Source organism: Lemur catta, chromosome 15 (genome assembly GCF_020740605.2).
Source record: "Lemur catta isolate mLemCat1 chromosome 15, mLemCat1.pri, whole genome shotgun sequence".
Taxonomy (NCBI): Eukaryota; Metazoa; Chordata; class Mammalia; order Primates; family Lemuridae; genus Lemur; species Lemur catta.
The window spans coordinates 34,431,488-34,456,936 of NC_059142.1; the positions used below are offsets into that span (position 1 = coordinate 34,431,488).

Below are 25,449 nucleotides of genomic sequence, written 5' to 3' on the forward strand. Positions count from 1 at the left end.
ATTTGCAATCATTCCATTCCTCAGCGTTTGTTAAGTGGGAGAATTGTAAACAACGCTTCAGATGGCAGTTAGGCTACATAAGAGAACCTGCACTTCAAGGATTTTGGAAAACATCAGTTGACATGCAAGCAATTGATGTTATTAATAATTAAATATCGATCTTATGTGCTCATTAGATCAGGTCCCCTAGGGACCTCTACCTGTCAATACTTACTCCCCAACAATGAAAATAGCTTTATTTTTCACTGATTTTGTATATATAATACATATTCATATAACATTTAAACCCTAAAAAAATAAGAAAAAAGTAAAAGTCACCTGCAATCCCACCCCCCGAGATAATCATTAACATTTTGGTGACTGTCCTTTCCCCATCTCTTTATATGTACATACTTTTGGATGGATGGGGTCACATCATATACATTGTTTTTAAATATCTATTTTTAAGTATTTCTCTCTCCTCCCCCTCCATGTAAATAGCTTGGCTTGCTTGCTTCCTTCCTAACCTCCTTCCTTCCACCTTTCTCCATAACAATTCATACACACATACACACACACACGTTTTTATTTTTGGAGGGAGTCACTAGATTTAATTTAATTTAATTTTTTATATTGGGGTTTTATTATATTTAAGAAGTTGAATCATATTACATGTACTTCTCTATATCTTGCTTTTCTCCCTTAACCATAAATACGTAGTAGAAATTTCCCAAGTTGGATCAGACAGGTCTAACTCATTCTTTTTAATGGTGAATAATATTCTTCTTCCTTCTGGAATGGGCATTTGCTTGGTTTTCAGGGTTTTGCCACTGCCACACAGCTATAATAAAAATGCTTCTATGCCTGTTCCTGTGCACTGATGCTTTTACTTCTATGTTAGAGTTTCCTAGGAATGGGATTACTGGGGGAAAGGGAATTTTTAATTTTAATAGATAACTGCTACCAGCTGGGCTCGATGGCTCACACCTGTAATCCTAGGACTTTGGAAGGCCGAAGTGGGAGGATCACTTAAGGCCAGGAGTTTGAGACCGGCCTAGGCAACATAGTAAGACCAATTTTTACAGGAAAGGAGAAAAAAAAAAAAAAGCCAGGTGAAGTGGTATGTACCTGTAGTCCCAGCTACTCTGGAGGCTGAGGTGGGAGAATTGCTTGAGCCCAGCAGTTCAAGGCTGCAGTGAGCTATGATCCCACTACTGCACTCCAGCCCTCCAGCCTGGGTGACAGAGTGAGACCCTCTCTTAAAAAAAAAAAAAAAGAAAAGATACTGCCAGATTGCTTTCCCAAAATACTGTGACAATCCTATTTCCAACAACAGTGTATGAGGCTATTGTTTTCCTGCAGCCCTTCCAGTAGCAGGTGTTATTCTGTTTTTAATTTTTGCTAATGTGATAGGTGAGAAGTGACCTCATTGTTTTTTAATTTACAGTTCTCTGCTGGGCAGTGTCTGGTAATTGGTTTATTGACTTTTTGTTGTTGTTGGTTTTTTTTTTGTTGTTGTTTTTTATCTCAAACTCCTTGTGAGGAAAAGTTTTATTGACTGGATTTGCTCTTCAGGAGTTGCCTCTTCACTTTCTCTGCAAATGAAACTATGGCTATTGAATCATTTGTCTTTTTCTTGTCAATTTTTAAGAGTATTTATCTATTTAAATTTTTCCTCAATTTATCATTGCACTTTGACTTAAGGCCATTCTAAAATTTTTAACTTTTTCATAATAAAATATGTTCCTTTTTTTTATGGCTTCTCATTTTCTGTTTCAGTTGATCTCCCTAGTTCTTGATGATATATATGGTTTCATATATTCTCCTATAATTTTTATTTTGTATTGTTTTACATGTAACTCTTTAATCCATCTGGAATTTGTTTTATTTTATTTTTATTTATTTATTTTTTTTGCGACAGAGTCTCACTCTGTTGCCCGGACTACAGTGCTGTGGCATCAGCCTTGCTCACAGCAACCTCAAACTCCTGGGCTCAAGCGATCCTCCTGCCTCAGCCTCCCGAGTAGCTGGGACGACAGGCATGCGCCACCATGCCCGGCTAATTTTTTCTATATATAGTTTTAGCTGTCCATATAATTTCTTTCTATTTTTAGTAGAGACGGGGGTCTCACTCTTGCTCAGGCTGGTCTCCAACTCCTGAGCTCAAACAATCCACCCGCCTCAACCTCCCAGAGTGCTAGGATTACAGGCATGAGCCACCTCGCCCGGCCTAGGAATTTGTTTTAATATATGGTATGAAGTAGGGGTTCAGGAGTCTTTTTAAAATTTTAATTATTATGGATACATACTAGTACATATTATGGGGTACCTGTGATGTATAGACATCCAATGTGTATCGGAAATCTTTATTTAGCTTGTTTCTAAATAAAGCTTCTATCAGTATCTATTAATGCTTAGATTTTATTATTTTTAAACAACAGATTTGTTATTGAGGTATAATATGCATAGTTCAATTTAGATTTGCCTATATAAAAATACAAGCTTTACTGGTCCCCTCGGTCCCCTTTTCTCTTCAGGTTCCCCTCTAACTCCCATTGTGCTTTTTTCTTTCATTGTAGAAAATCTTGAAAGTAGAAAATGGTTCCTCAGAAAATCAGAATGGGAAAGCATTCTTTAGTGTTAAGTAAGTTGCTCGTATGATATATTCCTTCTCATGTGAGGGAATTCTCCTTTGCAAGGTATTTTATGAGGCACAGACACTGAATGTTTTCAAATGCATCTTTAGCAGCAAGAGTCCCAGCTTGGCTCAGCAGCAGAGGACGCGGAGGCCCCTGCAGGAACACTCCAGGCTGCGCCTCCAAGTGGCTCCCCGGGCTCTGTCTTGCTGCCTTTATCTGGTTTCTGCTTCTCTGTCCAGTTCCTTCCAAGTGACACTTCACTGGGCTGTCTGCTGGCCTCATCCTGGCTTTACCCCTGGATGCTGCCTTTCAGGGCACTCTCTGCCTGCCCACACCCAAGCCAGCTCACGATCCCCCGGATCCCTGCCTGTCAGGACGTTCTGACGTCTATTGAAAGGATCATATGGGTTTTTCTAATGTGGCCTATTGAGATAATGAATCATTTCAAAAATAATTTCCACATATTAAAACATTTCTGGGCTGGGCATGGTGGCTCACGCCTGTGATCCTAGCACTCTGGGAGGACAAGGTGGGAGGATTAAGGTCAGGAGTTCAAGACCAGCCTGAGCAAGAGCAAGAGCCCATCTCTACTAAAAATGGAAAAATTAGCCAGGCATCGTGGTGCAGCCTGTAGTCCCAACTACTTGGGAGGCTGAGGCAGGAGGATCCCTTGAGCCCAGGAGTTTGAGGCTGTAGTGAGCTAGGATGATGCCACTGCACTCTACCCAGGGTGACAGACTGAGACCCTATCTCAAAAAACAAAACAAAAACAAAACAATTGCCTCCTATAATTTTTATTTAACACGGTCAACATTGTCATTTATTAATGTTTTTATGGAGAAAAATTTAACACTATTCCATCTCTCTTATTTTTCTTTTGCAGTTATTCTGTTGTATCAGATGTCAACAGTATGAATTGTTCCAAAAATGAAAGGGCCACATCTTTTGTTTTCCTATTTAGCCAGATGAGAGCCCACATACAGTATTACCTTCCTCTTTTGGTCTTCTGAGTTGTCTAAAAGCCTGTTGTGGGGACATGCAATTCACAAGAGGTGTATAATAAGCAAGCTGGGCTTCCATCCCCAAGCAGAATAGCACTAGGGGTGGAACATTCTGCTCCTGCAAATCATCTTACTCCCACATGGGGTCGCTACAGGAAGCTGGTCCATAATTAGAAGTTGCTCAAGTGGGCTTTCACTCGTCTGATCCACATACTTGACCAGCCTGCCAAGCCCAGACAAAATGCCTATCACTTGGACTCTTAGAGTTGCAGCTCAACGTTCAGCTCTTCCACTCCCGTACTCTAATGGGTAGTAGTTTCCACTGTGAGAACTAGAAACTCCATCTCCAAGTGATTTACACATTAATGAGAGGAAGACTGGAAAGTTCATGCCTTGACATACCTTCTATGTTACAAACACATAACAATAAGGGGTAAAGTTTTTAAAGGCATTAATAAGATACAGACAGGCTAAAAAATGGGATAAACATCTCAGTGGACAAGAATTAACTGGAAAGCAAAGTGGTGAGTAGGACCAAAGCCAAGGGCCCGGGGGGTAATGGGAGCTAAAATGTTGTGCAGGGGATGGAGGATAGAACCAGACTCTCAGGCTGAAGCCATGGACTGGAGCGAAGCCACCTTACTTGTGAAACAAGGCTGAAAAAAAATGGCACCTGACCAGATCTCAGGAGCTATGGCCAAAACTGTGGGCCTGGGGAGGCAGCAGAACAGAAACAGCCTCACAATCAAGAATTGGGTCAAGCCATTTTTTAACTTGCAGGCGGGGTCTGCCAGTTTCCCAACGTTAATGAAGAACAGGAGTTCCCAACTGTCATCACAAGACCAGTTCTGGATGAGGGCACAGTGGATGCAACCACAAAACGAAATCCACCATACAAAACACGAGAGAGAAAAAACAAGGCACAAAGCAAAAACAAAAACTCCCAGCAATAATGAGCCTGTAAACCAAAATTCCAAAGCACATTAAGAAACTGAATGCTAAAAAATGTAGCCAACCAATTCAACAGCTGGAATATAAACTCACTCTAGATGAAATTCATTTCTTGGACTCATTTGGCAAAGACTTGAATATAAGAATGCTCAAAGAGATAAATGAAGAAACTACTTGACAAACAAGAAATTGTGAAACAGATGCAGATGAAAATGAAATGAACATATAGACATGAAATATAACAGTTCTACATCTCAGAAATAAAAATATAGCCATGCAATAAAAAATATCTCAAAAGATTGGATGGGGCCGGACGCGGTGGCTCACCCTGTAATCCTAGCCCTCTGGGAGGCCGAGGCAGGTGGATCGCTCAAGGTCAGGAGTTTGAGACCAGCCTGAGCGAGACCCCGTCTCTACTAAAAAGAGAAATAAAAATTATCTGAACAACTAAAAAAACTATATATAGAAAAAATTAGCCGGGCATGGTGGCGCATGCCTGTAGTCCCAGCTACTCGGGACGCTGAGGCAGTAGGATCGCTTAAGCCCAGGAGTTTGAGGTTGCTGTGAGCTAGGCTGATGCCACGGCACTCACTCTAGCCCGGGCAACAAAGTGAGACTCTGTCTCAAAAAAAAAGAAAAAAGAAAAAAAAAGATTGGATGAACTTTAGACTGGATATAGTTGAAGATAAAATTAGCTAATTGGAAGATAGTGCTGAAGAATCTGTACAGAACGCAGCACAGCAAGGCAAACATTAAAAATAAGAGAACAGTTTGAGGAGTAGGAGAATAGATTGAGATACTCCGAAATATGTCTAATAGGATTTGCAGATGAAGAAAATAAATGAAATGGCAGGGAAATAATATTGAAGACATGATAGCTGAATAGCTGAGATTATTCCAGAATTGAAGGAAAACATAAGTAACATACAATAGGATTTTGATTTTTTTTTACCCAGTCTAAGACTCTATGTCTTATTAAGTGTATTTAATCAGTTTACACTTATTGCCATTAATGATTTATTTGGATTTTATTTGGACTTTTATTACTATTATCCTATATTTTCTGCTCATCATTCTTTTTCTTCACTTTTTTTCTCCTTTCCTATGTTCTGTTGAATTGACAAAATATATTTTCCTTTTTCTGTCCCATTTATCAACTTATTTGATGCCTTCTGTTTAATATTAATATTTTCTTGTGCTTTAATCACCTCCTGTTTACCCCATTGGTGAGGGAATGTTATGGAGATGGATGAACCCACAACATTTGATTCTGGGTGGATGAGATTGTCAGAGTATAACATGGGTTATACTCAGGAATAGAGTGAACAACTAGGGCTGTGGAGGCAGGTTTTGCAGTATCAAGAGGACAGGGTGTCCGTTGGTTTGTTCAGGGGCATGTGATTGGCTTATTTGAAAATTATGCAGGCTGCAGGCTAGCAGGAAACTGAAACCCACTACTCAGGACTACTCAGGAATAAGCAGGAAGTATTCCTGGGCCCTTTTTTTTTTTTTTTTTTGAGACAGAGTCTCACTCTGGTGCCCAGGGCTAGAGTGCCATGGCGTCAGCCTAGCTCGCAGCAACCTCAAACTCCTGGGCTCAAGCAATCCTTCTGCCTCAGCCTCCCGAGTAGCTGGGACTACAGGCATGTGCCACCATGCCTGGCTAATTTTTCTATATGTATTTTAGCTGTCCATATAATTTCTTTCTATTTTAAGTAGAGACGGGTGTCTTGCTCTTGCTCAGGCTGGTCTCGAACTCCTGACCTCGAGCGATCCTCCCACCTCGGCCTCCCAGAGTGCTAGGATTACAGAAGTGAGCCACCATGCCCGGCCCTGGGCCCTTTAATAAGAGGGGTTATTTGTCTGGGGATTTTATCCAAGAAGCAGAGTGGGGAGAACTTGTGGTTAGGTCATTCAAGGCCCTCCCAATTTCACCACATGTCAAGGGAGCATATAATGTTGGGCCTGAGTTTTAGGTCTTACACACATTTTGTTGTTAATTTTCTTTTTAGTGTTATACAGACTGTTTGCTGTAATCTTCCTCAATAATTTAGAGGGCAAGAATTAGAATATATTTTTAAAGATTTTTGGATTTTTTTTTTTTTGAGACAGAGTCTCGCTCTGTTGCCCGGGCTAGAGTGCCATGGCATCAGCCTAGCTCACAGCAACCTCAAACTCCTGGGCTCAAGCGATCCTCTGCCTCAGCCTCCCGAGTAGCTGGGACTACAGGCATGTGCCACCATGCCCAGCTAATTTTTCTATTTTTAGTAGAGACGGGGTCTCGCTCTTGGTCAGGCTGGTCTCAAACTCTTAATCTCAGATGATCCTCCTGCCTTGGCCTACCAGAGTGCTAGGATTACAGGTGTCAGCCACTACGCCTGGCCCACTTGCTTTTTTTAATCATTATTTTATCGTGGACATCCTTCCAGATTCATTTTATCATGGACACTCTTCCAAGTTAATACATATATAGCTAATTTCTTTAAAATAGCTACATGATGTTTATTACTTTACTATAGATGCACCATAATTTATTACACCATTAATCTGTCATTGCTACTTATTTTGCCACAATACATATGGTTGCAAGAAGCATCTTAGTTCCTATTGTCTGTGATACTGGTATCTTTAGTTTTGTATGATAGATTTCCAAGAGTGAGATGGGTATGTACATTTCAATTTTAAAAGAGATTGACAGCAGATTGCAAAAGGGTGCTAGCAGTTCACATTCTTTTGAGAACACATGAAGACTCTCCTTCCCCTAAATCTCTAAGCAGGTGCTTCAAGCTGGATTTTTTCTCATTCTTGGGTTTTTGCATCTGATTTTTTTCTAGTGTCCTAGCATACATCTTCAAGTGATTTATTCAAGAAGAGGACTCAGGAGGGATTATTTTTTAAATAACTTCCACACCTGAGGTCTTTTGTCTTCATACGTGAATGACCACATGGCTTTTCCTTTCAGTTTTTCTAAATCAGTGTATTTCAAACTGCAGGTCACAACCCATTCAATTTAATGGACTGTGATTGCATGTTTAAAAACATAGAATGATATAGACCAGAATAGAAAATACTAGAGTGCATTAAAGGACAATTATTATATCATGAATATCTGAAGATCCAGTAGGAGGGAGATTTAAATTTTCTTTTCATAACCTTTACGCTGTTTAAGAAAATATATAAATAGGTTACAAAGTAAGATGTATTTTTAATGATGAGTTGAAGTAAAAAGAAATTGACGTTAACTACTTTTGGATGTTGTGAGAAGTATGAGATCATTTTAATTAAGGCTCTTGGTTATTTTTTTCCCATTTGTCCATAAGATCCTTATTTATCACCACACTCAATTTAAACTTGTTTTAAAAATTATAAAAGAAATATATATACATGGTATTAAAAAAAAAACGCAACAGAACAGAAGATATAAAAAGAAAAGTAAAATCTCTCTCCTCCTTCAGTTTCCTGTTCCAAGGGTGAGTGTATATGTTCCAGAAATTTTCTTCACTTTTTTAACTTTGAGAATTCCATCACAGTGTGTCCAAGGGAGGCCCTCTTTTCATTAACTGTGCTTGGAAGTCAGAACATACTCTCAGTCTCCAACCGAGTTCTTTCTTCTTCTTCCCCCTCCCATTTCTTTGATTACAGCTTTCCTGCATCTATTTTGTTCTCTCCAGAATTCCTATTATTCCCAGGTTATATCCCCTGTGTCTGCCTGCCTGCCTCTTCCCTGTTCATCTTTTTATCATTTCACTCTTGACCATGTTAATTTTATTTTCTCTGGTGTCTCGTCTGCTATTTACAGCCCACGTCATGGTTTCTTGCCAGGCGATTATGGTTTCTGTCTCCTTGTTATTTCCTGCCCTCAGATGTCTCTCTATTATGATCTTTTCTAGTTTCTAGATCTTTTCCAGCACCCCATGGAATCTTATTGAGAATTTGAATCAGATATTCAGATTTAAAAAAAAGAAAACAAACTTGTGCTGCAATAAATCCCCTCCACCCCCACCCCCAGGCAGCTTCCTCAAAACCTTCGGGGAATGTCTATCTTTTGAGCTACAGAATCTTTCCCCAGAGCCTGTGAGCTTTGCTTTGACTCATCCTCACAGGGAAAAGTCTAAACCTGCTGAAGATGGCTGTTGGGATAGGAGCTTTATTGCTTTGGTTTCATTTTTCCACACAGAGGTGAGATCTGGGGTAGAGTGGGTGCCGCCCGAGGCCACAGAAACCCTCCAGGCTTCTCTGTCCCCCCCTCCTCAGAGGCACGTCTTATCTGATTGGTGAACTTGGCTGAGCTCCTCTTCCGAAACGGCGTTCCCTGGGCTGCACTTTGACTGGCAATATATGGCTTGGCCCAGCAGGAGGCAGTATACAAGGAGCTGGTGGAAAAGTCTGCCTAATTCGGGTGCGAACCACTCAGGGAGCCCATTTATCTAAGGAGCTAAAGCCACATTCTCCAATCTCCTTCGTCAGTGTTAAACCTGACAGTTTGATCTCCAGCTGCTTCGTTCCTGTGACCTATTTCTCAAATGACCTTGCACTTAGGAGGGGGAGAAAGGGATAGCATCTGTTGCTTGTCTAACAAGGACTTCAAGTCAAGAAGGAACTGAGCTACATTCGGTGGGGTGTTGTGACGAGTTCCCGCCTGAAACTTTCTCAGAGGGTCATTCCGGTTCGGACCAAAGGGATCAAGGAGAGTTGACAGGAGAGAGAGCAGGGACTGAGCATTTCCGACACCATGCATCCCAGGAGAAGAACGCAGGAGCTGAGCAGCCACTGCTGGGAGATTTAGCGCCACCTCCATGGATGCATTTTTAGAAAAGGAAAAAAATAGTTTTATTATTTTTAAATTCTCAAGAAGACATAACAATTGCAAATAAGTTAATAAAAGGTTTGGGGGACTGCCTGGTTGGATGGTAGCATGGCTTTTCTGCTGCATGGAGCCACCGGCTACTTCTCAGGGCTTTTCTGTGGCTGTGGGACCAGTCAGGCATCCACGGTGTACCTGGGGTGGTCTGAAAACTGCAGGGAGGTAGAGGTGGAGGGAAGCTTAGGGGTACACCCTCTCCCCATCGTCCCTTGAGCCACCCTGGCCTCCAGTCCCTGCCCGCTGAGTGAGGGGGCCTCCCCTGGGTAGCTGGCATCTCTGGCTTTGTCCTGAGCACATGGCCCTATCCCACGGGTGGTGGCTTGCCTCCGCTCTATGATGCCTTCCCTTTAGCCCCATAGGCACAGTCTGGCCCAAATTCCTCATTTCCTCAGTGAGGATGTTGAGGTTACAGTGCTGTCGCAAGTCTTCCCCTTTTTCTGATGGCCTTTCTGGGGTGTTTTGTTGAAACAGGAATCGGGGGACAGACCTGGAACAATATCCAGCCGGGAGCGCCCAGCCAAATGTGACTTGCATGTTCGCAATGATCACATCTACTCGAACCTTTGAAAACAAGAAAACTCAATTACTTCCTATTCTTAACTACTTTCTGCAAATTTTGGATTCTTTTTTTCCTAGCTACTGTTAATAGGATTTTCAGATGACTAAAGGCTGTGAAGACAGAGGCTTTTACATAAAAATAATGTCGGGTGGCAGAGGCCTGGGCGACCTCTGAACCGCTCGTGTGCTGTTGCCTGGTGAGCACAGCCTTGTCGTTTGAGTGCAGCTCTGGGTCCCTCCGCTCCTCCAGGCAGGGCTGACCCTACGTTACCCGCCCCCACTTCCTGCCCATGTGTCCCCACCCCCGTCAGTGTGCTCGCCCACCCATGGGGCACGTGTTCCTCTCTTGGTCTGTTCTGATTTTAAAAGGTTACCCCCACTTCGATTTCTGATTGTGAAACACTTAAGGAGTCATCTTCTGTGCTTTTAACGTTTTAAAAATTATCATAAAGAGGCTAAAACAGCGAAAGCCGTTCCCAGTTAATCAAGTCTCCCCAGCATTTGTGCATTAGCGGAGATAATGCAGGTGCAAGCTCTTCGAGGACAGAAAGCCCAGGGCGGTGCCGGAACGGGGTGCCGTGAGAGGCTGGGGGACATCAGGGAAAAGTCCTTGTGAAAAGTGAGAGCAGTTGCGGTGGACTTTTGAATTCATCTTTGTGCCTCGGTTGAATCCTATTCTGGGCAAAACACCAGGAGGGGACAAGTTACACGGATGACATGCCAGTTCCCATCTGTCCTTTCTGGGAAGGACCCTCGAGTCAAGTCACGACCGTCCTGTGTCATCCTGGGACAAAGTCAGTAGTCTGTTCCCAAATGTTAATGGGGTCGCATTTGTGTGGAATGGACCTCAGTCTACACACGTCGCAGCCTCTCAGAATGGAGTTCCATCGTCCGTGTCTCGTGTGTGTGTTTTGTTCACACACTCACAGATCAGGGGCGCCGAGGCTCCAAATAAGCCCACAGGGACCTGACTGTTTTCACTTTGATTCACTACAGAGAAACTAGCCTGGATTTGGCAGGGCTTAGCTTTTACTGGACTACTTCTGCCCTCTACAGAGGGCGCTTCAACCCTAAATGACCATCACTGGGAAATGTCCTGATGTTGGGGAATTCTGTTGAGTTGATTGGGGCCAAGGGCTACATCCCTGTCAACCCTCGAGAAGGATCAACTGTTCCACCGTCAGATGCGCCGGGAAGAGCTAGATCTCATCATAAAGTATCGGAGCCTGGGAGGTGAGCCTGAAGCTGGGAGGAGGGAAAGCCTTTCCGTTCCTGGGCTTGGCAGTTGTTGGACCAGGACTCCAAGTAGGGAGGATATTCAACATGCCACACCCAGAGGATTTTAACTGAGCACCTACTAAGCATTGGGCACCAATCTAAGCACTGGGATGCAGGGGTGAACAGAAGAGGTTATAGAAGAGAGACTGATGATAAACGAGCAAAAGTAAATGAATCAGAGCGATTCAGCTGGTGACGGGTGCTACAAGGATATAGGGTAATAAAGCAGGCTGAGGTGACAGAGAAGGGCACACACACAGGTGTCGGGGCAGAAGCTGGAGGGTACAGGACACACTGGACACCTCTCTGCCCCTTGAAGTCCAGGTGATGGGGTGGGAGGCGGTGTGAAGCTGCTGCAGGGATGGTTTCCGTCTGCTCCTCCACCTCCAGGTCTCCACAGACCAGGGCAGCTTCCATGGTCCACTGGCTCTGGGTGCCACCAGCACAGACAGGCTGGCGGTGGGGGTGGGAGGGACAGGAGAAGGCAGGGCTGCCTCTGAGTGAGCACGTGGGCTGCGGCTGGCTGGGGAGGAGGCTCGGCCGGGAAGGCGTGTCGGGCACAAGGAAGCCGGTGCAGAGATGCAGGAGAGGAGACAGCTGAGCACCTGAGGTGCTGCAAAGAGCTTTGTGGTTTGAGCATTAATGGCAACGTGGCCTCGTTGGCACCCACAGGCCACCGAGGCTGGGGCTGAGGGACTGAGAGAGGTGGGTGCCCCTTCAAACCAACATTCTTTAAACACAAAATGGAGATGGAGAGAAACAGGTGCTCTGTTAGTAAAAACTGTAAATATGTCCCCTTACATTAAAGACGAGGGACTTATTGCATGTATGTGATACATGCTCTTTTCTGAACCAGACAATTTATTGGGAGGCATATTAAACTGTTTAAATATCAGACAACAAAATAAATCTCTCCTCCTGGGTGAGCAGTATCCCCCTCGTGTGATTTGGTTTCGCAATTTCAGCTGACGGCAGCTGCTGACTTCAGGGAAGCGTAGCAGCGCCGCTGGCTGGGTGGAGGTTGGGGCCAGGTCCACGGCTGCTCTTTGTGATTTACATGTCGTCTGTGAAAACACAGCAGACGGTGCGCAACGCACTCATCATGCAGGCATACACCCATCCCCTCCCCCCACCCCCCACCCCCCGTCTCAGTCTGATATCTAATTGGTACCCTTCCCCGATGTGCATTTAGGTGATGATCAGGGAAACCAATTTTCTGGTGAGTACATGTGATGCTTGTTTTTCCATTCTTTGGATACTTCACTTAATATAATGGGTTCCAACTCTCTCCAGGAGAACCAAAGAGATGTCGTATCACCGTTATTTCTTATAGCTGAGTAATACTCCATGGTATACATATACCACAGTTTACTAATCCATTCGTGGATTGATGGGCATTTGGGTTGTTTCCACATCTTTGCAATTGTGAATTGTGCTGCTATAAACATTCGGGTACAGGTGTCTTTGTTGTAGAATGACTTTTGTTCCTTTGGGTAGATGCCCAATAATGGGATTGCTGGATCAATGGTAGGTCTACTTGAATGTGTTTAAGGTATCTCCATATTGCTTTCCACAGGGGTTGCACTAGTTTGCAGTCCCACCAGCAGTGTATGAGTGTTCCTGTCTCTCCGCATCCACACCAACATGTGTTGTTTTGGGACTTTTTGATAAAGGCCATTCTCAATGGTCATGCTTGAGGGTGCAGACTCGGGGAGGTGGGGGCTGGGGGGAGGGGATAGAGGTATGACTACATGGTGAGTGCCAGGCGAATGGACACGCTTGAGGCTCTGACTCGGGGGGATGGGTGGGACATGGACAATGTATATAACCTGAACTTATGTACCCCCATGATGAGCTGAAATAAAAAAAAATATGAAAGAATTAAAGTATATAGTGGAGAGTTAAAAAAAAAAACCAAAAAAACACTCAGCAGAAATCTTTTGGGGCCGGTAAGCAGTAGTTTAAGATTTTTCACTTGAGGGCATTGCCCACCCTGGCAGGAGAGGGGATGATGCACGTTATACCCTTTATGCCAGGAAGCCCAGGTGGAACCTGGGTTAGCTGGCGTCACCTTTCTGATTAATCCCAAGGACGCGTGCGCCCCAGGCGGCCGCCGTGCTGGCCTGCCGCTCAGTCTGGCTGCCCCAGGAGACCTCTGGGTTATACTCAGAGGTCATTAGGACTGGTTTAAGCCAAAGGTAAGTATAACGCTTATCATTTAGACAATCAACTGTGCGGTCATTGCATCAAGAATGGCGTAGCGCCTCACTCAGTGGGCATCGGGGGTCCCCTCTCCCATTTCTCCTTGTTCTCTCCCCTCCCCTCTGCCCCACCCTACCACCCTACCCAATCCCCACCCCAGTCCCTGGGTCATTTTATCCCTTTGCTTCCCTGTCCCAGGCTCTCAGCCAAGGGATCTTTCTGGTTTTTCTCTCAGTTGAAGTGGAGGTGTCCTGCACAGGAGGGAGAGAGTTTTAGTGCCCTCTGAGTGAAATAGTCGCCAGTCAAACCATGCTTTCTCTTACCAAAGTGGATCATTTCTTGCCGCATAACGCACTAGATCATTCTGCTAACAAAGCGTCTGTCACTTTTCATCTTCCCAGAACACCTTCTTCTCTGTCCTCACTGGGCATGAGCCCAGAGACGAGGGAGGGGTAATAGCATCTCCCTGGGGGTAGGAAGAGAAAGCCCAACCTGCCACATAAGGAAAAGCTGCTGAAAGATGGCAAATGTCCTAGAAGGGACACAGGTTGTCTTGACAGGCAAGGAGCATCCTGTTTTGAAAGTGTTCGAATGGAGGCCGGTTGATTACCATTTTAGTGAAAGACTGGACCAATCGACTGTGTCTAGAAGTAAGGGTCTGGGGACATTTTTTCTTGGCTATTTGTTCCAAGAATGAATTTGTCACTGCAGTGGACATCTGCTGTTTTCACTCCCAGCACGCTTTATCCCTCTGTCAAAACTGTTTCCTTATTTCTCTCTGGCCTGGGTGGGGTTGGCTTCACTCCAACCCCCAGGTGGTCCTCACTGCTCATGTTAACATGTGACAAAAAATCACTGTGGGCCCATCCACAGGCCTGTCCCAGACTTCCCTAATCTTCCCATGTGTCTCCTTCTTGGTCCCTGACCACCCAGCCAAGCCATTTGCCACTGTCCCTGAGTCCATGTCCATTCTCACCTCAGGCCACTTCTCTGCACACTAGGTGGATGCCCAGGTGCACCATGCAGCTCTGCCCGTGGGGGGCGTTCTACCTGCACATTCAGGGCCAGCCCTGAGTGGAGCTGTAGAACTGCAGAAGCCCGTTTGTGGCTTCCACCCACATATCCAGCCAACTCATCCATGAACCAAACCCGGTTTCTTTCCTTCCTCCGTCAGCTGGTTCTAGGACCCCCACCCTCCACCGCAAGGTGGCTGCAGGGGGGAGGCACAGACTCAACAGAGGGGTTTAGACACCTGCTCATGCAGCTTACTTGAGCCTGCCGGCCCTGCTTGTGTCCCATCCTGGAGGTGGCACTACATGTGTATAATGGATTGCTCTTGAGCCTGCCAATATCTATCATGACATATATAGCTCGCAAGGGCAGCTCTGGCCATATGGTCACTCATCATCCATGGTCAGATGCTGTGATGGTTCATTTTATGTGTCAAATTGACTGGACTAACGGATGGCCATAGAGCTGGTAAAACATTAATTCTGTGAAGGTGTTTCCAGAAGACATTAGCATCTGAATCAGCAGGCTGAGTAAAGATCCACCCTCCCCAGTGTGTTGGGGGGCTCATCCAATCCTTTGAGGGCCTGAATAGAACAAAAAGGTGGGTGAAGGGGGAATTCTCTCTCTCCTAGAGCCAGGACATCTATCTTCTTCTGCTCTTGAAGATTGCAGCTCCTGGTTCATGGGCCTTTGGATTCCAGGACTCACACCAGTGGCCTGCCTGGTTCTCAGTCCTTTGGCCTTGCAGTGGGAGTTATACCACAGGCTCCCCTGGCTCTCAGGCCCTTGAGCTTGGACTGAATTATACCCCTGGCTTTCCTGGTTCTCTAGCTTGCAGGCAGCATATCGTGGGACTTCTCAGCCTCTGTCACTACATGAGCCATTCCCATAATAAATCTCCTCTCCTGTGTCTATATATCCTATTGTTTCCCTTTCTCCGGGGAGCCTTGGCTAATACAGAAGCTCTGCCTCCACGCCCGGAGCTGGTTTTCAGATGGTGTCTAGTCCTCTACTGTGGAGGGTGTAGCCATGCTCCAGAGCCCTGGGGATCCCTACGTCATGATTCTCCTGCTGGCCCTTTCCATAAACATCATGCAGAATCTTTTCCTACCACAGATACCTCCAGTACCACGGAGTACTTTGGGGCGTATGGCCCTAATGGCAAAGCTGCTCGTACTGCAGACTGGACTTGCTGTAAACCATCCTCCCACTTGCGCCCCGCTCAAAGATGGAGGGAAGTCTTCCATTTCACTCAGTAATTGGATTGGAATAGGATTGATTCCAAGTGTGGCCAGAACTTGCAGAGGGCTACCAGGCCCTGGGCGTCCTTCATAATGATGGGAGGTATGAGATGAAATAATTTCCCGTTTACTTTAGAGGGATATTACCATTGACCCCTAAGAACTTCCCTGATGCCATAGTTTCCTGAATCTTTGTAGAGTTCATCTCCCACCCTCCAGAGCATATATTTTACCCAGGGCTTGAACACGTTTGCCACTTTTTACTCATTTGGTTTGATTAACATGATGTGATCAGTATAGTAGAGTATATATAATGTTGTGCAGAATGCCCAAGACATACTGGTCCCTTTGGACTATACTAGAACAGAGGGGCCAGGCACGAGGTGGCCCACACCTGTAATCCTAGCATTCTGGGAGGCCAAGGTGGAGGATTGTTTGAGTTCAGCAGTTTGAGGCTGCAGTGAGCTATGATGATGCCACTGCACTCCAGCCTGGGCAACAGAGTGAGACCCAGTCTCAAAAAACAAACAAACAAACAAACAAAATAAACCAGAGAGTACGAGAGTTAACATGGCTTAGGGCAAGATTGTAAATGTGTTCAGTTGGCTCTCTGTATCTTCAGGTTCTGAATCTGAGGATTGAAATTATTCAGAAAAAAATCCCAAAAAAGAATACAGCAATAAAAATAACATAAATTTAAAACTATATAGTATAATAGCTATTTACATAGAATTTACATTGTATTAGGTAGTATATGTACTCTAGGGATGACTTAAAGTGTATGGGAGGATGTGGGTAGGTTGTATGCAAACACTACCATTTTATACAAGGGACTTGAGCATCCTTGGATTTGGGTGTGGGGGGTTCTGGAACCAACCCCTCGTGTATGCCAGGGATCGGCTGTACTATTGACCATCCCCTGCAATATGAAACAGTTCCTGATCCTCCTTCTTGATAGGGACAGAAAGAATGCACTTGCCAAATCTGTAGCTGCGTGCCACGTACCTGAGTCAGTGTTAATCTGCTCTAGCAAAGGTGATACCCAGCACAGCCATGGCCATGCGCCACTGCTTCACTAAGTTTGTGGTGGTCTGCTGTCACCCTCTAGGATCTGTCTGGTTTTTGTAGGAGCCAGACTGGGAAATTAAACAGAAGAAACAATGGAGACCACCCTGTAGGTTTTTAGGAGGGCACTCATCTCTGCCACCCCCAGGGATGCCATGCGGTTTTTGATTAGCTCGGGTGGGAGGCAGCTCTGAGGCTTCTGCTTCACCTGCCTCACTGTGATGGCTCTTAACCCCCAGGCCAAGGGACCGGTGGCAGGGTTCTGCCAACTCTGTGTTGATTCTGGCTATTAATCAAGAAACCAGAAAAATGACGACCAGGTGGGTCTGTGGACCTAGTGGACCCACTGTCATGGGCTAGGACTATACTTGCTACTTGGCCCCATGGGCCCCCATGCCAGCAAGGGGCCATGACAATGCTGCAGGTTCCTGGGTATCAATGTCAACTTGGACTCTGTCCAACAGTTCTCAAAGTGCCTGTGTGGTCGCCTTCCCAATGTGTGGCTCATCACACAGCTCCCTCGCGGAAGGGCTGGAGGGACTTACCCTAGGTCTTACCTTAGGCTGGGAACTGGGCAAGCAGCCATGACTTTTTATTAGGGTAGCTGATTTTCTAAAATTTTTTATTCTTTTATCATCTTCCCCCAAATAAAGAGATGGGTGGCTGATTTTAACAAAGGTTAAGCAATGTTCTTTTGGCGGTCATCTCTCTTGCTCCCAGAAACGCCGTGTTCTATTAACATTTCCTCAGCTGTCTGCATTCAGGAGCTCTGGCTGCCTCCCGACCTTGCCGCTCACGATGGGAACTGTGTCCGCCTCTCACAGTGAGGTGCTACCACTTGGCCGCTGGTATTTTGGGTTCCTTTTATCCCCATTACTACTGGGGAGCCCACTTCTATGACAGTGTCTCCCCTGCTCATGGCCTGCAGAGGACAGCCGACAGTGAACTTTGCCTGACGCCAGAGCTCCTCCGCCAGAACATTCTTTATTGCTGCGGTAAAACTGTGGTACAGGCTCTCCTGGATAACGTTGTCAGCTAGGGAATTTTCAGGCCGTTCAGTCTAGCAGGTCCTCTGCTTTGAGCTGTTTGATTCCTTCTTCTACCATCTGCCATGGCAGGTTGGGCTTTTCTTTTTTTTTTTTTTTGGAGACAGAGTCTGGCTCTTTTGCCCTGCTGGAGTGCAATTGCATCATTATAGCTCACTGCAGCCTCAAACTCCTGGGGTCAAGCCATCCTCCTGCCTCAGCCTCCCAAGTAGCTCGGACTACAGGTGTGCACCACCACGCCCAGCGAATGTTTCTATTTTTTGTAGAGAGGGGGAAATCTCACATCTTGCTCAGGCTGATCTCAAACTCATGAGCTCAAGAGATCCTCCCGCCTCGGCCTCCCAGAGTGCTAGGATTATAGGTGTGAGCCACCGCTCCCAGCCTGGGCTTTTCTACTTCACGTAGTTTGGGTCATTGCTGTTTCCAGGCTTCCAAGAGCCATCCTAGCACCTTCTCCCGGGGACCTTGCCACGGGGTGAAATCCTGCATCACAAGAGAGTGCCCCATGCCCGTAAATCCTTTCTGATCAAACTTGACATTCTGCCCCCTTTGATCCTCATCCTCAGGATCCAGTCCCATATCTGCTCTCCCCACTCTTGCCAGTACATGTCGGCAAGTCCTTGCAGCTCCTTCGGTCTTATTCCTGCCTTAGCAGTAGGCCCTGCATATCCCCGGCTGGGTTTTGTTGTCACCTGATAGCTACTTGTCTGGTGGCCAGGAGCAGGGTGCACACTCTCCTGCAAAGCAGAGCTGCATCCTCTTCAAGCAAGAGGGAGATTGAGCCCTCAGCAGGGAGCAGAGAGTGCTTCTGCAGAACCAGAGGCTTCTGTGGAATCTGTAGATTCAAGATTTTCGGGTGCATTGACCCAGATGTTCTCATCCTGAGTCTCTGAGTCCTGATCCTTCTCTACTGAGACATGATGATGGCAGAGCAGACTCACATCGGTTGAGAATCCAACCTCTCTGGAGTTCGTGACTCTTAGAATTAAGTCCCAGGCCAGACCCTTAGCTTTTTCCGCCCTCCAGCTGCAGAGAGGAGAGCATTGCTATTTCATTAGCAATTAGCAATTAGCACTGCCAGCCCCCCAGCCATCTGACCCCACAGTGCTTGTGTTACTAGCTCCCTCAGACCTCTCAGTACCTTTCCCCTTCCTGTGCACCCCCAGTGACACTTTCAACAGTTGCACCACTTTGGAATGCCAGGAGCTTCTGGTGCTCCACCTTCCAGCCCCAAACCCCGATTTTAGCGTCTGCTTCCTAAAATCGCTTCTGGCCCCACTGTCTTGGGCCTGGGGCCATGGGAACAGATTCTGTGTTGGAGAGGCTGGAAGTTTACTGGGAAATGAATGGTCTCGGAAACAATACCTAGCAGGTGCACACGAAGCAGATTGAGCAGTTGCACCAGAGGCCTCAGCTGATCCTACAGGCAGCGCTGGGGCTCAGGTGGTCCTTTATCCTCCTGCACTGACCAGTCACTGGGAGGCCGTGGAACCCTGGGCCAGGCAGAGGATAGTATCTGGATGAGAATAAATAAAGCCTGGGCATTTATGAACATGAAACAATGCCTGGAGGCTCAGCTGTGAGCCATCAGCAGCCAATCCTCCCTACAGCTGGAGGAGTGAATGCTGGTCCCGAAGCGGAGAGAGAGGTAGGGCACTCCTGTATCCACTGCCTTAAGGAAGAGGCTGACCCAGCGGAAGGAAGAGCGGAAGGGCAGAATGATACCAGTTTCTTGGTGACATCCTTTAAACTGCTAGATAAAAGCTTGCCCGAAGTCACATTTCAATTGTACTTTTCAGTTAAGCATGTAGGTAAATTCTCCTTGTTTAAGCCACGTGAATTGGGCTTTCTGCTGCTGGATGAAACCTTACCTGAAGCTGCTATTATTTGCACTTTTCATTTAAGCATGCAGGGAAATTCTCCTGGTTTAAACTGTGTGAATTTGGCTTCCTATCACGTGCAACATAAAGACTATCCATGAATCCAAGTACAAACACTAACAGTTTATTGCCTTTTTTAAAAATCAGAAGGTAAGGTTAAATTTGTGAACTGGAAAATTCATTAGTAAAATAGATTTCTGTATACATTAATGATGGCTCTTTTCTTGGTCCATAGTGCTACCTGAATATGGAGTGGGAATTACTTATGGAAATATTTACAAGCTTATACTGCAGTATAATTGGTGCTTGTTTGAGTGCTTCATTAATATTTAATTTTGTATCATTTCTTGAACTAATTTATTGGCATATTCTCAGCATTCCACCAAGAGACTTAACATAAATCACATTAATAATAAATGACACAAGAGCTTTTTATATTTCTTTTCTGAGCTATCATTTAAAGATAATTTTCTGTGACAGGGAATTCTAAACGTACTATTGAAGATAAGACTTTTTTAATGTCTGCTTCAGCAACCAACAGAAAATACAATATGATTTAAATTATATTTATGTCATGGGTTTTGACACAGTGCTTTCTGTTATTAACGTTTGTGAAGTGTACCTCTTCATAAAGTGTTTTCAGCCACCCATGAAAAAACAGGCTTGCTCAGACAAGTACTTGAAGCTAAAATGAAACTATAGAAGCAAGTTCATCAGATGAAGCAAGAAGTGTTTCCTGTGGGAACTGGGGCAGGCCACGCTTGTCCAAGTGGCAAGGACATAAATTCTACAGGTGGCCAATATTTCTTTTTCTTTCTTTCTTTCTTTTTTTTTTTTTTTTGAGATAGAGTCTCACTCTGTTGCCCGGGCTAGAGTGCCATGGCGTCAGCCTAGCTCATAGCAACCTCAAACGCCTGGGCTCAAGCGATCCTCCTGCCTCAGCCTCCCAAGTAGCTGGGACTACAGGCATGCACCACCATGCCTGGCTAATTGTTTCTATATATATTTTTAGTTGTCCATATGATTTCTTTCTATTTTCAGTAGAGATGGGGTCTTGCTCTTGCTCAGGCTGGTCTCGAACTCCTGACCTCGAGTGATCTACCCGCCTCGGCCTCCCAGAGTGCTAGGATTACAGGGGTGAGCCACCACGCCCGGCCTGAAAGTATATCTTTAAATGCATGTCCTAATTAAGAATTAACCAGCAAAAATTTGGGAAAAAAACATACCTTAAAATAGTTTAAAATTCTTAAAAACATTTATGGTAAAGCACGTTGATATGAAAATTAAATGCAAAGATGATTTCTTTTCTCCCTCGAAATGCTTCCAGAACAGCCAGGGGTCTTTTGATTGCAAGTGACAGAAATCCAGCATAGAGGGCAATGAGGGATGAAAATAGCCAAAAATGTCTGTTTTGTTACAAAGTAAGAAGGAGAATTTCCCCTTCTCTCCCTGGCATCTCGTTCCCACTTCCAAGGGGACCCTAGAGGGCTGGGGTAACTATTGGTCTTGTGTGTTCATCGGCCTTCTAGAAATAGCACCCGTTTCTTCTGGAGCAAGTGCACTCAACTCCCGGTGGTCTTGATGGGAGTGCTGTCATCACTGCCCACCCCGCTTCTACCAGGGGGGTGGACACATGTCTCAGGCTGAGCTGGCTGCTAGCATCTGCTTTCCTGTCTGACAGTTGCCACTTCCCCCATTATTTGAATCTGTGGTGTCACAGCCGCTCCCTGAAGTCAGAAAGAGCGGAACCCACAAATTCCCTGAAAAGACGACATGCCCTTAGCTTGGCAGGGATGTCTCAGGAGCGTCTCTGTCTCCCAGGGCTCACCGTGCTCGTTTCTAAATGTGCACCCACCATCTGCTGGATGATTCATGCCCGGCTGGATACAGAGTCGGGGCTCAATTTGGGTCTTTGGAATGAATTGAATTCATTCCAAAATCAAAGGTGTCAAGTTTGGTGGCCTTAAAATTCTGGAATCATTTTGGGAAATGAGGACAACATTTGCCCTTGTACAATGTCTCGATGTGTCTCCCATTTTCATAAAAATGTGACGAAGGTTCTGACAGGCCTCCAGGGTGACTCCTTCCCCATCTGGGATTGTGCCCCTGGGGACCAGAGACTGGGCTCCTGCTAACGCTCCTCCCTTCCCTGGACTGGCCCGACAGCGCTGGAGGGTCTCCTTCCTCCCTCCCTTGCTTTTATTTCCCCTGTTTTTAAACTTTACATGCAGAAATGTGAATTAGTTAATTACATGCCTTAGCTCATGGCACTTCACTGTCACTAGTTCACTCGAGACCCCTCTCTGGTTTGTAACTATTTATTTTCTTTTATCCCCACGTCCCTTTCCCAGTCTCCACATCCCGCACCGGGCACATATTCTATTATGTGAATCTTTTGTTTGCATGTGTTCTCATGAAAAGAGTATTGTTTTACCATATTTTGCATTTTTTCTATGCATAGATTTTAAATGTTCACAAATGGCATTGAATTATAGATCTCATTCTGTTTCTTGTTTGTTTCACCAGTATTATGTTTCTGAGGTCCAGCCCTATGGCCCTGGGTACATCCAATTCATTGCTTCTGACTCTGCAAAGTACTCCGTGGTGTGTGCGCTGAGTTCTCTTTGTGCCCCCAGGACCCACCTCCCACCTTCCTCTCTGGGAGTCGCCATCAGGAGATCAGAGGGTAGGCGGAGGGTGAGGTGGGCTGTTTATTCAAGTAGACAGGCTGGGGTGGCAGTGGCTGCAATCTTCTACCCAGGGCTCCTGCCCTTGGCCCTCAAGCACAGGCATGGGGGTGGGGCGTGGGGAGTGAGTGAGAGCTCCCTGTGGGTGCTAGTCCAGGGGTGCTTCACTGTCCCTTGCTGGTATCTCTAAATGCCACCCACACCTTGTACGTGATTCCCTCTCAGAACTCTTCTCAGTAGTCCTGTTCAATCTGTCTCTTGACTAACTGAGCGTGTATTTGCCACATTGTTCCTTTCTGACCACTCAGTACTGGACTCCCACATTACCGCTGACTCCCTGCCACCACAGATACCTCTGGGAAAAACATTGTGACTCCTTTCTACATTTGGTCCTTTCCTTTCTAGTGTGAGGTGCATTGTCCTAGCCCTGGAAGCCACAGCATCTAGAGAGCATTTCGTCCCTGTCTTCCTAATCAGTTAGCCCAGCAGTTCCCAGCCAGGGGTGATTTGACCTCCAGGGGACATTTTTGATTGGTATGACTGGGGGCGGGGGTGATGAGGTGGTACAGGCAGCTAGCGGGTGGGGGCCGGGGATGCTGCTGAGTGAATTTGCTCCATGCATAGGACAGCCCCCACAACAAAGAATCATCCAGTGCAAATGTCAGCAGTGCCGAAGTCGAGCAAATCTTGAGTTAAGATAAGATCAATTTGTTGTTTAGAATACCAATTTTGAAAAGAGTTTATTTGTATAATTTTTCAAATATGTCTTCTAGTACGAGCTCCATTTCAAAGCAATACATTTGTGCATTTCTTTTTTTTGTTTTTTTGGACAGGGTCTTACTCTGTTGTCCAGGTTAGAGTGCTGTGGCATCAGCCTAGCTCACAGCAACCTCAAACTCCTGGGCTCAAGCAATCCTTCTGCCTCAGCCTCCCGAGTAGCTGGGACTACAGGCATGTGCCACTATGCCCAGCTAATTTTTTCTATATATTTTTAGTTGTCCAGATCATTTCTTTCTATTTTTTTAGTAGAGACAGGGTCTTGCTCTTGCTCAGGCTGGTCTCAAACTCCTGACCTCGAGCGATCCACCTGCCTTGGCCTCCCAGAGTGCTAGGATTATAGGCGTGAGCCACCATGCCTGGCCCTATTTGTGCATTTCTAACAAGGTTCAAAACTATGGAACACTTCACAAATTTGTGTGTCATCCTTGTTCAGGGCCATGCTAATATTCTCCATATTGTTCCAGTTTTAGTACGTGTGCTGCCAAAGTGAGCGCCAAGATAATACCACTTAGGACGTTAGCCTTAATCCTTTCTTGGGCTTTTTATTTGTTCAGGGGAAGGTAGGGGAGAACTCCTCAGATCCTGCTTCATGCTTCCTGCGAGAGGAGCTTCGTCACCTAAGCCCCAGGCCTCTCTCCACCCTCTTCCTCATTCCTCCCAGTGGCAGGAGGGGTGGCTTGTCTGGTCCAAGCGTCTGGGTTTCCAGGGAGGAGCCAGGCAGGCATGCTTAGCCCCTTCCCGCCTGCACGGGAGCTGGGTGCCCATGGGAGACCACACAGGCTTAGTTCCTCCAGCCCTTACGTCTAAAATCTCAGGCTCTGCCCTAGCTGCAGAGAGCCGTTGGTCCAGCTGCGACTGTAATAAAGCTGAGATTTTGATTGTCATCTTTCTCACTTCTTTACCCGCCCCTCCTCTGGTTTAGAACTGGGGGAGAGAGCATCGGAAAGTATAATTCACTGGCACCCTTGGAGACCAAGAGTCACTTTACCATTGCTGGAGCCTCCCTGTCTTCCTCAGGCCAGTGCGGGCAGACACCCAGCGGGGCACTGGCATTGGCCGCACAGGCCCGTTGTTAGTGGGTGGGGATTCTCCATTTGCACTTGATAGGAGAAGACGTCCCTGGCTTGGGTGGAAGAAGCAGCATGTTGGCTCATGTGTCTGCCCAGCCTAGGTGGAGCTGGACGCAGGGGCCCCGATGACTCAGTTGAGACCAGCCCCTCTCTTCCCACTGCTTGGCTTCTCTCTCCCGTGCTAGCTGTATCGTCAGGCAGGTTGTCCCCTTAGGCTGGTGGCAGCAGCAACCAGACTCTCTATGGTTGGTTCAAATCCCACTAAGAACAGCAGGAGTTTTTTTCTGAGCATCCCAGCAGTGCTCTGATGTAGCTGGGATGCACCTGTCTCCTGAACCAATGATGAATTGGAACCCAAACCGTCTTCCCCACACTCCTGCCTGGACACTGAGAAGGGATCACACCTCACCGTCTGCAGTAATGCGACTTGGCTCCGTCACTGTCTTCATTAGCATTTCTCTACTCGTCTGGGACTGTCCTGCCCAAGCAAATGGTTTGACTGTTTATTACAGGAGCTTCCAGAAAGACCTATCAACTCTTCAATGGAAAGCACTGATGGTTTGTGCCCTAAGATTCTTTGAATGCCGTGGCTTAAAATCCTGGCCAATCCCGGACTGTTGCGTCATGATCCTCACCCAGATTGTGCCCTCCCCAAAGACCTGCTTTAAACCAAACTTCCATTTCTTGATACATCCCGACCTCACCTTGCCCCTCTGAGTCAGGGACCACAGTAAGCAATAAGCCCAGCTTTGTTGTGTCCGCTGGCTGTGTTGGCAATGTCGGGGAGCCAGTTTCTGACACTAAGTCGGGGGACTCCCTCAACGAGGAAGGGGTCCAGCTCCTGAAGAACCTTTGACAGTGCTGACAAGAGGGTCAGCTTCAAATATGTCCCCATTCAGAGGGCCCCAAGGCTGGGGCCTCTGTTAGCAGGAAAGGAGAGGAGAGAAGGGCTGGGTAGGTTTCGCAGGCTGGTTTCTCAGGAAGCAGATGCTGGATGGAGCTTGGCTTGCAGATTTATTTATTAGGGAAAAACACCTGAGTAAGAGAAGGGGGCAAGGTGAGGTGTGACACCTGGAGGGGGGCCTTGTTAAAGGGTAAGCTTATGCATATTAAAATGTTACCGCAGCTGAGCATATAAGTATCCATGAATCGGGCAGCTGGATTGCAAGCTCCCAACTGCAAGCTCCCTGATGGGGC

General features: G+C 46.1%; 1 non-coding gene across 1 annotated transcript; it reads right to left on the reverse strand.

Moving 5' to 3' along the window:
* Positions 1–23,570: 23,570 nt before the first annotated feature.
* Positions 23,571–23,676, reverse strand: LOC123621347. The gene has a single exon (XR_006729082.1). It is a non-coding gene; the product is annotated as a U6 spliceosomal RNA (small nuclear RNA).
* Positions 23,677–25,449: the final 1,773 nt, after the last annotated feature.